This window comes from Spinacia oleracea, chromosome 6 (genome assembly GCF_020520425.1).
Source record: "Spinacia oleracea cultivar Varoflay chromosome 6, BTI_SOV_V1, whole genome shotgun sequence".
Lineage (NCBI taxonomy): Eukaryota > Viridiplantae > Streptophyta > Magnoliopsida > Caryophyllales > Amaranthaceae > Spinacia > Spinacia oleracea.
This window is the reverse complement of record NC_079492.1, coordinates 10,694,480-10,709,381: the sequence shown is the minus strand read 5'-3', so window position 1 is coordinate 10,709,381 and position 14,902 is coordinate 10,694,480. Positions and strand designations below refer to the sequence as shown.

The 14,902-nt window shown below is 35.5% G+C and overlaps 1 long non-coding RNA gene across 1 annotated transcript; it reads right to left on the bottom strand.

The window, feature by feature from the left end:
* Positions 1-611: 611 nt before the first annotated feature.
* LOC130464099 (uncharacterized) lies at positions 612-14,650 on the bottom strand. Its single transcript, XR_008924402.1, has 2 exons — positions 9,753-14,650; positions 612-908 (listed from the first exon to the last, which is right to left on the bottom strand). It is a non-coding gene; the product is annotated as an uncharacterized lncRNA (long non-coding RNA).
* Positions 14,651-14,902: the final 252 nt, after the last annotated feature.

Genomic DNA, 14,902 nt, shown 5'->3' with positions numbered 1-14,902 from the left:
TAGCCGTTATCACGGCGATGGTAATATCTTGGTAATTCCTGTGTTTTAAGTCGGAAAATGTTTTATAAAAAGCAAGGAATTATTAGGGTGTTACACTAACTCTCACTAGTAGAAAAAACCTCAAGTGCTTGGGGTAAAATGTCAGTAAGTGATGGTGATTATGCCCCCATCACTTGAGGGTGAAGCACTTGGTAATATTTCAAGTGCTTGGGGTTGACCCCAAGCACTTAACATGTTAAGTGCTTCGGGTTCCAGAAACCCCAAGCACTTGACATGTTAAGTGCTTGGGGTTTACGAAAAACCCCAAGACTTAACTTGGGATTTATGGAAAACCCCAAACACTTGACATGTTAAGTGCTTGGGGTTTAAGGAAAGCCCCAAACACTTGACTTCTGAAGTGCTTGGGGTTTTCCAAAACACCTAAGCACTTGATATTAACAATATTTTTAAATAAAATTTGCTACTATCAAGTGCTTGGGGTATTAAAAAAATAATACCCAAGCACATAATATTCATTCTTTTTTTTTTCTTTTTTTGTAAATTTTTTCAAGCCCATACCACTTTAGCACAATATGTTGTAACTATAAAACATGTACCTACACCAAACAACCTCATTCAACCACAATGTATATATTGTACACCAATAAACAAGCCCTTAGCTCATCCATACACCATTCAATAACACTAGTGAAAAAAGAATCAAAATAAATATCAAAGAACGGGTTAAAACATATTGTATCTAAATTATTAATGGAAAAAGGTAGCTAACTAAAGTATTAGATTCATTATAATGCTAAAAACTCGAACAATCAAAGACATTCATTACTAATAAATCGTGCCAACTTGTCTCGAACACGTTTTATTTCATCAGTCGTGAAGGAACGCTCCCTTGGTTTGTTCATCAATTCCTATAATAAAATCCAACAAAAAAACACGTAACAAATTAGTAAGAGAAATGAATATTGTAAAATATAATATAAACATTATTTTAAAACAATAATTGAGTTATATGAACAATTTTGACTTAAATGGCCGTTTTCGGTTCCAACTCTTAACTAATGAATCTAAATATGTATTCTAAAACATTTACACGTTTAATATACTTAATATTAGGATGATAAGATCCATTCTCATCTACTTTGGTCTACTTATGCGCATTTAAGACTCGTTTGACAGTTATAGGACATATTTTGACTATAATTGTTCTTTTCGCTCCCAACTCTCAACTAATGAAGCTAAATACATATTCTAAGCCCTTTAAATATTAAATATACTTAATATTAGGGTGATTAGACTCATTCTCATCTACTTTGGTCAAGTTATGCAATTTAAGACTCGTTTGATCGTTATATTTCATATTTTGACTATAATTGTTATTTTCGCTCCCAACTCTCAACTAATGAAGCTAAATAGGTATTATAAGACATTTACATGTTCAAAATACTTAATATTAGGATTATAAGACTCATTCACAGCTATGTTGGTCAAGTTATGAAATTTATGGCTCGTTTGATCGTTATATGTCATATTTTGACTACAATGCTTGTTTTCGCTCCCAACTCTCAACTAATGAAGCTAAATAGGTATTCTAAGCCCTTTACATGTTCAATATACTTAATTTTAGGATTATAAGACTCGTTCTCATCTACTTTGGTCAAGTTATGCCCATTTATGGCTTGTTTGATCGTTATATGACATAATTTGACTATAATGGTTGTTTTCGCTCCCAACTCTCAACTAATGAAGCTAAATAGATGTTCTAAGCTCTTTACATGTTCAATATACTTAGTATTAGGTTTCTAAGACTCATTTACATCTACTTTGGTAAACGTATGCAAATTTTAGGCTCGTTTGACCGTTATAGGACATATTTTGACTATAATGGTCGCTTTCGGTCCCAACTTTTAACTAATGAACCTAAATAAGTATTTTGAACCTTTTACACGTTTAATGTACTTAGTACTAGGTTTCTAAGACTCATTCTCATCTACTTTGGTTAAGTTATGCACATTTAAGGTCCGTTTGACCGTTATAGGACATAATTTGCCTATTATGGTCATTTTCGGTCCAAACTCTAAACTAATGAAGTTAAATAGGTATTATAAGCCTTTTACATGTTTAATATACTTAGTATTAGGTTTCTAAGACTCATTAACATCTACTTTGGTCAATTTATGCAAATTTTAGGCTCGTTTGACCGTTATAGGACATATTTTTTACTATAATGGTCGTTTTCAGTCCCAACTCTTAACTAATGAACCTAAATAAATATTTTGAACCTTTTACATGTTTAATATACTTATTATTAGGTTGATAAGAATCATTATCATCTACTTTGGTCAAGTTATGCACATTTAAGGCACGCTTAACCGTTATAGGACATATTTTGATTATAATGATCGTTTTCGGTCCAAACTCTAAACTAATGAAATGAAATAGGTATTCTAAGCCCTTTACATGTTTAATATACTTAGTATTAGGTTTCTGAGACTCATTAACATCTACTTTGGTCAACTTATGCAAATTTTAGGCTCGTTTGACCGTTGTGGGACATATTTGACTATAATGGTCGTTTTCGGTCCCAACTTTTAACTAATGAACCTAAATAAGTATTTTGAACCTTTTTCACATTTAATATACTTATTATTAGGTTGCTAATATTTATTCTCGTATATTTTGATCAAGTTATGCACATTTAAGGCCCACCGTTATAGGACATATTTTGACTATAATGGTCGTTTTCGGTCCAAACTCTAAACTAATGAAGTTAAATAGGTATTCTAAGATCCTTACATGTTTGATATAGTTAGTATTAGGTTTCTAAGACTCATTAACATCTACTTTTGTCAACTTATGCAAATTTTAGGCTCGTTTGACCGTTATAGGACATATTTTAACTATAATGGTCGTTTTCGGTCCCAACTCTTAACTAATGAACCTAAATAAGTATTTTTAACCTTTTACACTTTTAATGTACTTAATAGTAGGATGATGAGACTCATTTTCAGCTACTTTGGTCAAGTTCTGCAATTCAATACTCGTTTGATAGTTATATGTCATATTTTGACTAAAATGGTCGTTTTCGGTTCCAACTCTAAACTAATGAACCTAAATAAGTATTATAAACATTTTACAAGTTTAATATACTTAGTTTTAGGTTGATAATACTCATTCTCATCTAGTGTGGTCAACTAATGCATATTCAAGGCTCGTTTGATCGTTATAGGACATATTTTGACTATAGTATATGGTTGTTTTCGCTCCCAACTCTCAACTAATGAAGCTAAATAGGTACTCTAAGACCTTTGCATGTTTAATATACTAAATATTATGATGATATAACTCATTCTCAGCGACTTTTGTGAAGTTATGCAATTTAAGGCTCGTTTGATCGTTATATGTCATATTTTAATTTGACTAAAATTGTCGTTTACGGTTCCAATTCTTAACTAATGAACTTAAATAAGTATTTTAAACCATTGAAACGTTTAATATACTTAGTATTAAGTTTCTAAGACTCATTCCTATCTACGTTGGTCAAGTTATGCACATTTCAGGCTCGTTTGACCGTTATAGGACATATTCTGACTATAATGGTTGTTTTCGCTCCCAACTCTCAACTAATGAAGCTAAATAGTTGTTCTAAACTCTTTACATGTTTAATATACTTATTATTAGGATTATAAGACTCATTCTCAACTACTTTGGTCAACTTATGCACATTAAAATACTCGTTTGATCGTTATGTGACATATTTTGACTATAATGGTCGTTTTCGCTCTCAACTCTTAACTAATGAACCTAAATAAGTATTTTAAATCCTTTATACGATTAACATACTTAGTACTAGGTTGATGAGACTCATTATCATCTACTTTGGTCAACTTATGCACATTTAAGGCTCGTTTGACCGTTATAGGACATATTCTGACTATAATGGTTGTTTTCGCTCCCAAATCTCAATTAATCAAGCTAAATAGGTATTCTAAACCCTTTGCATGTTTTACTTAATATTAGGATGATAAGACTCATTCTCAGCTACTTTAGTCAAGTTATGCAATTTAAGGCTCGTTTGATCATTATATGACATATTTTGACTATAATGGTCGTTTTCTCTCCCAACTCTTAACTAATGAACCTAAATACTCATTTTAAACCCTTTACACGTTTCATATACTTAATATTATGATGATAAGATTCGTTCTCAGTTACTTTGGTCAAGTGATATTATATGCAATTTAAGGTTTAACACAAGTGAAATAAATTAACACTAGTGAAAAAAAATTATTCATACACTATCAATAACACAAGTGAAAAAAAAAATCTAAACAAATATCGAACAACGGTTTGAAACATATTGTATCTAAATATTAATGGAAAAATGTAGCTAATATCAGTATTAGATTCATTACAATGCTAAGCACGCGATCAATGAATTTTGAATAACATGAATGAAGTTTACTAGAAATTGGAAAACGGGAGGAAAACCAAATTTATCACAAATGATGATGAAAAATAAAGGGACGGCATAGTTTGAGATTGGCAACAACTTTGGCCTGGACCGCCCGTTATTATCCATATAGAGAAACCATAGCGTAGTATTTTACTAGTTCCAAGGAGAATTTTTTTTAGATCATCGGCCATATTAGAGATGTGAGATGCAGCTACGTACATCCGTGACCAAGGGTTTGTATCATGGGGGTTTGGAATTAGATTTTGTGAGGGTGACTTCAGAATGAGATCAAGGGGTAAGGGAAAGAATTTGATACTCCCCGGTATCAGATTCTGGTGTCAGAAAAATTTAACCAAAAAAAAAAGATTGGAATGGAATGGAACCAATTATAAGTAACCCAACAAAACACCACCTAAAGGCATGCATCTAATCTTATTATGAATAATAGTATTTTCTAGAAAAATTCAGTCCTTTGCCGATCAAATGTGCAATCATTGCCTTTTTGGGTTTGGAGAAGGTGGGTTTGTTGAATCTTTCTTTGAGCTGATCCTTTCCTTTTCCTTTTTCATATTCCCACTGAAGGCACTCCCGGATTTGATGGTCTGGATCACCGCACTTGAAGCATCCTTGGTCGGATATGGAACCAATTGTTCTTCTTCCGGAGTTGCTTTCTTTTTTATTTCCCGGTCTGAGGTTTCTGTATAATCTTTTCATCCTTCTGACCAAAGTAGCAGCCTCTTCTTCATCCGGTTCTGAATCTTCCAGTTCCTCAGCCTTAAGAGCAAGACCTCGGTTCTTGGAATTCTCAGGAACAACTGATCCTAGATGTAGTTCATGTGTCATTAAGGATCCGGCCAGTTGCTCAATGTTGAATTTGGTGAAATCTTTGGTTTCAAACAATGTAGTGACCTTGGTTCTCCATCGATCATCTTGAGGCATGCTCCTTAGAATTTTCCTAACCTGTTCATCAGAGGGAATAATTCTTCCAAGGGAAACAAGTTCATTAGTAATGTTAGTGAAACGAGTAAACATTTCCTGAATTGTTTCTTGTGGATGCATTTCAAAACGTTCATATTTAGACATCAGTAAATCAATTTTAGAACGTTTGACCTCATTTGTTCCTTCATGTGTTACTTGAAGGAGATCCCAAATTTGCTTTGCGCTCTTGCACCCCATAACTCTATTGTGTTCATGAGGTCCAAGGCCGCAATGCAAAATCTTAACAGCCATAACATTGATTTCATATTTTTCAAAATCTTCTTTCACAAATTTAGAAATAGGTTTAGGAACTACCTTATTTTCAGCATTGGTTTTTGTTACCTCGAAGTTACCGACTTCTATGACTCGCCAAACTTGATAGTTCTCTGCCTTGATAAAGATCTCCATTCTGTTCTTCCAATAGGTATAGAATTTTCCGTTGAACATTGGAGGTCTTTGAGTTGAATAACCTTCTTCGAGTTTCTCGTGAGTGTTCATACTTTCCAGAAACTTTTTCTCAACAGGGTTTCCTGTATTTTTGTGAGATCCTGCTCTGATACCAATTGATATTCCAGTAGGAACACTGACAAGAGGGGGGGGGGTGAATTGTTTCGTTGAACTTAGGGTGTTCCTTTGCGGAATTTAGAAATTAAAGGAACAGCTAACAAATTAAGACGAAGAATGTGAAAACTGAGGAAACTTCTTGATCCTTATCAAGAAGCGAAAACCTCAAACTCTTTTATATATTGTAATCGCTCGAATACAACACACTCAATAACTCGAGTTCCACTTGAACACGAGTTCCTCACAGCAATCCCCGTTGATTACTGTGCTTGCTCCTTTCACACTCTCTCGCTGACTTGACTCTAAGTCACTTTAAGGATCACTCAACCCTTACACTCAAAACTCAAGGATCACTTGATCCTTAACCCCACAATTACAACTCGAATTATGAAAACTCTAGTATTTAATAAAGCTTATGTACAATAAAGGAACTTTAGGAACACGCTCTTTTGCAAACTGACTTTTATAAAAACTCTTAAGTTCTTTAGAAATATTGCACGTTGTCAGTTGTGATTTGAGAAATGAAAAACCTTTTCCTTTTATAGAAGAACTTTCTTGGTCAGTTTCCCATGTTCCCCTCAACGGCCACTAACAGTTACTGGGAGCAGTAACGTGCACGTTGATTGAGAGAAACAGGGAGACTTCTTCAAACCACTTTTAACACGTTCAATTTTAGAGAAAATAGTGGGAGTAGTTTTAGGAACAAGTAAAAACCTTTTCTTGGAAAACAAGGAATTCTAAATCAGAATCCAATGTTGATTTTCTCAAAATCGTTTTATTTATTTTCCAAAAGATTTTCCTTTATAAAACTTTATTTTATTTACAAAAACTATTTTCTCAAACATATTAAAACACACGTGTTCCTTTTGTTCCACACTATGCATAAACGTTATTAAAATACTTACATAAAATCTAAACATAAACTCATATGTTGTAGCTTCTATGTTGGCACCTTTTGAAGCTTCGCTTGAACGCTTCATGCATTGTTCCTTCTCCGGAACATTGATGATCCTTATAATATATGAGGAACACCTTAATAACTTGCTTAGGATCAGCCGTTGAGGATCAGCCTCCTTTAGGAACAGCCGTCTTTGGGAACAGCTGTCTTGGGAACAGCCATCTCGGGAACAGCCATCTCGGGAACAGCTGTCTTGGGAACAGCCATCTTGGGAACAGCAGTCTTGGGAACAGCCGTCTTGGGAACAGCCGTCTTGGGAACAGCCTTCATTGGGAACAACCTTCTTTGGGAACAACCTTCATTTGCAGACTTGATCGATTCGTTAGGAATTCCCTGCATTGCTTAGTGTTTGTTCCACATGCTTAGTTTGTCCTACTCAGGCACTCCCTAACTTAGCAATACAAAAACACACTTAACCAACGATTAGGAAGTTTGCGTTGTCATCATCAAAACTCATAATCAACAAACAGGATAATCCTTCTGTTTTGGAGAGTTTGGCTGGTGGGTGTTGTGATATTGTGGTAACCATCTAATGTAGCATAAAAATCCCAAACTTATAGAGGTAAGTAGGAAAAGTGCACTCTACATTACCATACAATAGTACAAATCTTCCTCACAATGGACCATACACAACACATTAAGAAAACATCTAAATAATACCAACAGACATACTTATAATAAAAAATTATCATATGAGTTCAACAGTAGCTCAATGGAAGTGTGGGGTCAAGCTCACTTTGGAAAATATGCAAGTAAAGACTTAAAACAAAGTTAAATTATCACAACCAATTAAGAGATCAACATGCTAGCAAACATCTACTCCGCCAGACCCTGTAAAAAAGTGTCTGAAAATATTATTGCAGTTAAGCTCTTCCGCAAATACATGATAGCAACATCTACTAATCTTTTTCTCTCACTCTCTCTATGAAATAACAAATCCCCAACTAAATACGCAATACCTAAAAGATAATTTGATATTGACTAGGCATGAAGATTCAAGATAATACGTAGTTTCATTCCGTAACTGAGCAAGAAGAACAACAGCTGGAACATCAAGGTATATTATAGACCTAACTTATCCAAATAACAATAAAACGTCTCTGCGTCAATTCATCAGCAATTCAGCATTGTGGGTTTATGTCAATTAGAATATATGTACTTGGGTTGTAAACTATTTAAGTATTCAATCAATACAATATTATAATCTGTCCCCCCTATAATTATATGATTCCTAATCCTCCCAAAGAAAAATGTTGGTATGTTCCAAGTCTGACATCCGATTGTCTGATGAGAAATCAGGTATTTACTGTTGCGATTTAATACGGTAAAAGAATAATGTTGCGACAATAATTTGATTGGAATATGATTAGAATAAACTTATCTCAATATCGTGATGAACGAGGTGACCGAATTAGAACGATTGTCGCGCCGTGGCCGAACCACTGCTCTAAAAGACAATTCCGCGCTACCTCCGATGCAGTAGAACACTTGCGGTTGCCCTCCAGGGTTAACACGACACCAAGGTTTGTGTGCACTCACAAGCCTCGGTTGGAGATCAGAATATTTGCCCAGAAAAACGAGAACAGTGTTTAGAATTTGAGAGAGAATTGTAGAGAATGCTTTCTGTAACTGTGTGTTAATGGAAAACAGAAGTGATGTATTTATAGGGAAGCTGCAACAGCCATAAACGGCTAGTAGTGGGGTAGTGGGAGGTTACCACATTTACTGGGTAATTAATGGGCAGTTAAAACGGCTATTAAGTGGAGTTAATGAGGCAGTTACGGGATTAGTGGGTTTGATTAATTCTTTCTGCCCGTTAGAATTAATTAAGCCCACCACTGACCAAAAGGAAAGACCCGGACCACAAACCCACCCCACGCCTGCGAACCACATTCGCCAGGTACCAAGGCCCATGGCCCACGGCCCGGCCCCCGCGCGCGTGTGTTGTGTGTCCACCCATGCCACTCACATGCTTTCATAAACAAATGATTCCCTCAAGCCCCCAAATATAAACATTTAGAAGTAGTTGGTGTTTTTCCCATGTGGGACTTTTCACATTCCCTTTTCCCCACTCATTTTTCTTTTGTATTCTCACTAGGATTTCCAACAATCCCCCACAGGTCCGAAGATGAGAAGAGAAAGAAAAAGATTTAAAGAATTGAATTTCTGGGCAAAACAAACAATTGAATAGGTGTCAATGTCTTGCGACTTGAATTAACACTTAGTGACATTCAAGCTAGAATCTCTTTCCTACCAAGTGACTTTCGTATTGAACTTAATAGGAGGTTAGAAACTCATTACTCAAAGCACACAATTGAACATGTATGATATTCTGAATCTTCGCCAATAAAAGTGACGCATTATACTGGTCATACGTCCATATCCTGGATGCTCATAGGTGCTCTAGAGAATAGCCCATGCAATTCTCATAGGAAGCGGCCTCACTTCCACACCTAAGTAGGTGAATCCCATCAAGTGTGAGCTACATCACACCACCAAAAATATGGATATGGGTTCATTAAGAGTCATGTGCTCAGCCTCGTTCCAATAGTAGCAAGCACATAACAAACATCTAGGGATGGGCACAAAAAAAAATTGTGCTTCCGAATTGTCATATAATGTCCCCCTTTGAACTCTATGAGTAGGAGTTCATTACTTTACAATTCATCCAATGGGCCTCAAGCCCAACCCTTCCGATGTTTCCAAAACTAGTTTTTAATAGGCCTTTTGTTAACGGATCCGCACAACTCATTTTAGATTTTACACAGTCTAAAGTTATAACTCCAATAGACAACATACCTTTGACGGCTTTATGCCTCAAACGAATGTGTCTTTCTTCCCATTGTAGGCAAGGTTGTTTGCAACAACGATTGCAACTGAAGGAGCTGGCTTCCCCCACATTGGAATATTTGCAAGCACATTCCTCAACCATAACCTGCCAACTTAATAACAATAAATTCATATTATATATTATTCATAGCAGTTAGTACAAGATTGCTTGCAAGATTTCCAATATACAGCTCCACCCGCTAGGGTGAAGACATAGCCACTGTTGGAGTCAACTTTATAATTCATAGATACCAAGTAAGCATCACATAATCCCTCCAACACTCCTGGAAATTAGGAGTAGTGCAAACTCCAATCCATGGTATCCATATAGTACCGAAGCAATCATTTTATAGCATCCACATTCTCATTATTTGGGCTATGGTTGTACCTGCTCAATCCACTCACAGATTAATCAATGTCAAGTGCAGTGTAGTTCATACGAAACATAACACTACCAACAATCTTAGCATATTCAAATTGACAAAGTAGATCACTTTTATCTTTAAGTGGATATTTGGATCAAAAGGAATCCTAACTTGATCGACATTAAATGAGAAAAACGTTTTAAGAAAAAATTTCAGCTTTGTGAGACAGACTAAGACAAATTTCATTTGGAGTCCTTATAAATTTTACTACCAAAGTCACATTTGCCTCATCCATGTGGTTTATCATTTTAAAATTCTAAATTTAGAACTTTCTTTGTGTCATCTATTCGATCCAAGTTAGTACCAAAAATAGCATGTCATCCACAAGAAGATAACCAAACAACAATGAGACTCTTGCTTAGAATAAACACAGAATAACCATTACCATTCATCGTCTTGTAATGCCATTATTTAGGAGCTTGCTTAAGTCCTTTAACGACTTAACCAATTTACATACCTTGTTTTCTTGACATATGAGATTCAATTAATACTACGAACTCAATTTCATAATGCATAGTGCAACATACTTCTGCTTTGTATTTTCTCAAAACATTAAACTACCACATAGAAAAAATTAAACTCACTAGTGATTTATGATTGTACCAACAAACGTTGTTTACTGCAAAACAACATAAATTCAAGATTAAATTATCGCCATATTAGACTTACAAGCACATTAGCATACTAATTTGAGAGTACTTTCTCATGAACTATCAACAATAATATACTAGAACCATAACAAGTCTATATTAGGTAATTGACGATTACAAAACATTTCTCTATATGATGTGAGAATAAGATTAAACGTACCTGTACAAATTCATTAGCCTTACCAGGCCACCAAGTATCATATTAATTAATCTCATTAACGGCGTACCTTCATCTTGGCTTAAGAGATTAGAACCTTGGTCTCACCTTAAAATTAAAGCTTGTGTGAACCGACAACGTATGATTGCCACATGCAAGACATGTTAGAACACTCAAAGCTAATCGTGTTAAACTACACACGTGCAATAAATTCTAAAAATTGTAAGCAAAGAAAAGGATAGTTTTAAGAAAAGTCTTATGCCACTACTTTGTTGCATGCAATGATCCTTTAATGACTTTATATGAGAAGCATAATGTGAAAAGGCCCAAATGTACCGTGTAACATTTAGAGGAGTCTTCCTACACAATACACTTAGTTATTTACCAAGGCAAGTCAACCTAACTTATTAATTAGTCAGTCTCACTCACCCCCCACATTGCATAACAACTCATCAAAATTAAATTATGCATAAAATAGGGCACATAATAAATGTGTTATGCAGTATTAGAGATTAAACAACAACAATTATATATAATATAATTGAGAAAGAATTTCCCTTTAGTAGAGCTTTATTGATCACCCCTTAAGTGTAGACGCATGGTCTACCCTCACTATTTACGTGAAGTTGCAAGCTAATTCAAATTCAATGTTGCTGCCCTTGAAAATCAATAGCGACCCACTACTACTTACTACTTAGAAACATAATATAGTATATAAGGTATATATTGGACAAGTTCAAGGTAGATAATATATTTTTTCCAGAGAAGTTAGCCCGACTAAGCCACACCATGATCAATCATAATACGCATACATCATACTATAACACGTGGTGGTCGTATTTTATACGAACCCACCAAAGATTTACGGAGTAGCAAATTATAGTCACATAGTTCAGTTACTGAAAATTTAGCTTGATAAAAAAAAACATACTTAAACTCCAAATTCATGAATCTAAAGAGTATAGTTACTATAAGACTTATGGACAACGTATAGGGGATCAACACAAAAACTTTAACTATATTACACATATCCATGGCCTCATATGTGCACTTCAATCTGACTTGCTGCAGATCGAGATTATTGCCAAAACAATTTCCACTTTTTGATGATAATAATTGGAATCCCAAAAGGAAATTGATCAAAGATCCAACAAAGAAGAGAAAAAAAAAACCCAATAACTAATTAAATTAGAATCATACCAACATATAGGAAACAGTATAAGTAGTTAACCGTCATCCCTTTTGCAAGGTTCCCATCATAATCTCAATTTCTATTGAGCCAAATTCCAGGTCCAAATTATTAATGTCCGTCAAAAATCAAAGAGAAATTCCTCTTTCTACTTGGCCTTAATAGATAGCAAACCGAAGAGAATTAAAAAATTGGCCTTAACGCACAAAGTTTTCTATTATGGCCAATTCAAACAAACTGAAATCTCTCTATTTTGGGATTGGCGAGAGAAATAAACAACCAGTAAAGATACAATAATCACTCACTATAAGTAAATCCATTACTATGTCAAAAAAAAAAAAAAAAAAACAAATCCATTAAACCACAACCTATTGATAAACAACAACTAAAACAATAATCCAAGCAATACATAGATTAACTATTTGTCCTATAATCTGAACATAGTACTTATATTTCACCAATTTCAGGAAATAAAACTGGTCGCTAGAGACTAAATAATAAAGGTGGAACTTGGTTACCTTAATTCCAGCGGCACAATAGAAAATAATTCCAATAGCTAACCTTGTTCTAAAATGTTATTAGTTCTTGACCCAGCCAAAACAGCCTCTGACCCGCAAATTTTGACGTTAATTTGATAGACGTTGTTTTACATTTTTCCACTTCATATTGGTTCCGCCGAAAATCGAACTGCTTCAGAATACGTAGGCTGCAAATTCTAACAAACTATCTAGGCCGTAAACTAAAATTGAGGAATTCGAATGAAATTCATGAAATCGGAACCAATTATGATGCAAGCAGGGAAACGGCAAAATATCTCCTAAGCCAATGGATATGCATGGAAGGAATTATTAGAATTGGAATAAGAATACTTTCCTGTACATGAAGTTAATAAAGGTATCCGATCAAATCCACATTAGCCGTTACGATTTCATTGCACTGACTCTTCACCCAATTTCTCAAATCCTTCATCCAATAAAATAATTAGTCAACCTAGATAACAAACCCCCAAAACTCAAGATATTAACGTGTGTAGCAACATAAAAAAAAAAAAAAAAAATTCCGCAACATTAAATCAATTTGTCTTTTAGATTGTTGCGATTTAATACGGTAAAAGAATAATGTTGCCACAATAATTTGATTGGAATATGATTAGAATAAACTTATCTCAATATCGTGATGAACGAGGTGACCGAATTAGAACGATTGTCGCGCCGTGGCCGAACCACTGCTCTAAAAGACAATTCCGCGCTACCTCCGATGCAGTAGAACACTTGCGGTTGCCCTCCAGGGTTAACACGACACCAAGGTTTGTGTGCACTCACAAGCCTCGGTTGGAGATCAGAATATTTGCCCAGAAAAACGAGAACAGTGTTTAGAATTTGAGAGAGAATTGTAGAGAATGCTTTCTGTAACTGTGTGTTAATGGAAAACAGAAGTGATGTATTTATAGGGAAGCTGCAACAGCCATAAACGGCTAGTAGTGGGGTAGTGGGAGGTTACCACATTTACTGGGTAATTAATGGGCAGTTAAAACGGCTATTAAGTGGAGTTAATGAGGCAGTTACGGGATTAGTGGGTTTGATTAATTCTTTCTGCCCGTTAGAATTAATTAAGCCCACCACTGACCAAAAGGAAAGACCCGGACCACAAACCCACCCCACGCCTGCGAACCACATTCGCCAGGTACCAAGGCCCATGGCCCACGGCCCGGCCCCCGCGCGCGTGTTGTGTGTCCACCCATGCCACTCACATGCTTTCATAAACAAATGATTCCCTCAAGGCCCCAAATATAAACATTTAGAAGTAGTTGGTGTTTTTCCCATGTGGGACTTTTCACATTCCCTTTTCCCCACTCATTTTTCTTTTGTATTCTCACTAGGATTTCCAACATTTACTATAATCCTCCTCAAATCTCAACATATGATTGTTGAGCCCCATATTGAGCAAATGAAAAAAGAACAGAGTTCCCATTCCGAACCGTAAACAACACAGATGAATCAGGTAGTGCCAACTAAAAATAAACACTAATGGTCTAAAATTTACACCAGAAAATTCAATTGTATTTAGCAAGGAATCTTTTTAAAATTCAGTTACAATCAAATTACTTGTACACCTAAAAATAAGGCTGGCACAAATCTGCAAATTTTGATATAATTAGTAAGGCAGATATCAACTGAATGCTACAACAAGAAGCCAAATTTCCAACTCACATGAACATCAACATCCATACCCTCAAAGATCTACATAATGTAAATATGATGTTACTTACATCTGAAAAACCAACTTTACAGAGCACACCCGCTTAGATCTTCTTAGATTTTCCAGCAGTTTCAAATTAACAAAATTAGTGATAAAATGTTAGGGTTTTAATTCGAAATAATTTGACAAATTAACAATTTGCACAAAAATATTCTCCAATTCGAGAAGAGAACGCGCATACCTAACCTCTTAGTGGTGTCCAGGCGGGAGGCGAGCTGGTGGCGGTGCACGCGAATCTTTTCCCAATAGAGGAGAGGAGGCGGATGCTGTGTGGCGGCTTTTAGCAGTAGTGAGTCGACAGTGAGAAGCGGGGGGGGGGAGAAGCGCAAGAGGAGGGTGGATATGGCAGCTACGAACGGTGGTGTTTTTAAGGTGGGTGGTATTGGGGAAGAAGAAGAAGTGAGAACCAGCAAGCGAGTCCACTGGTACACCAACTGTTC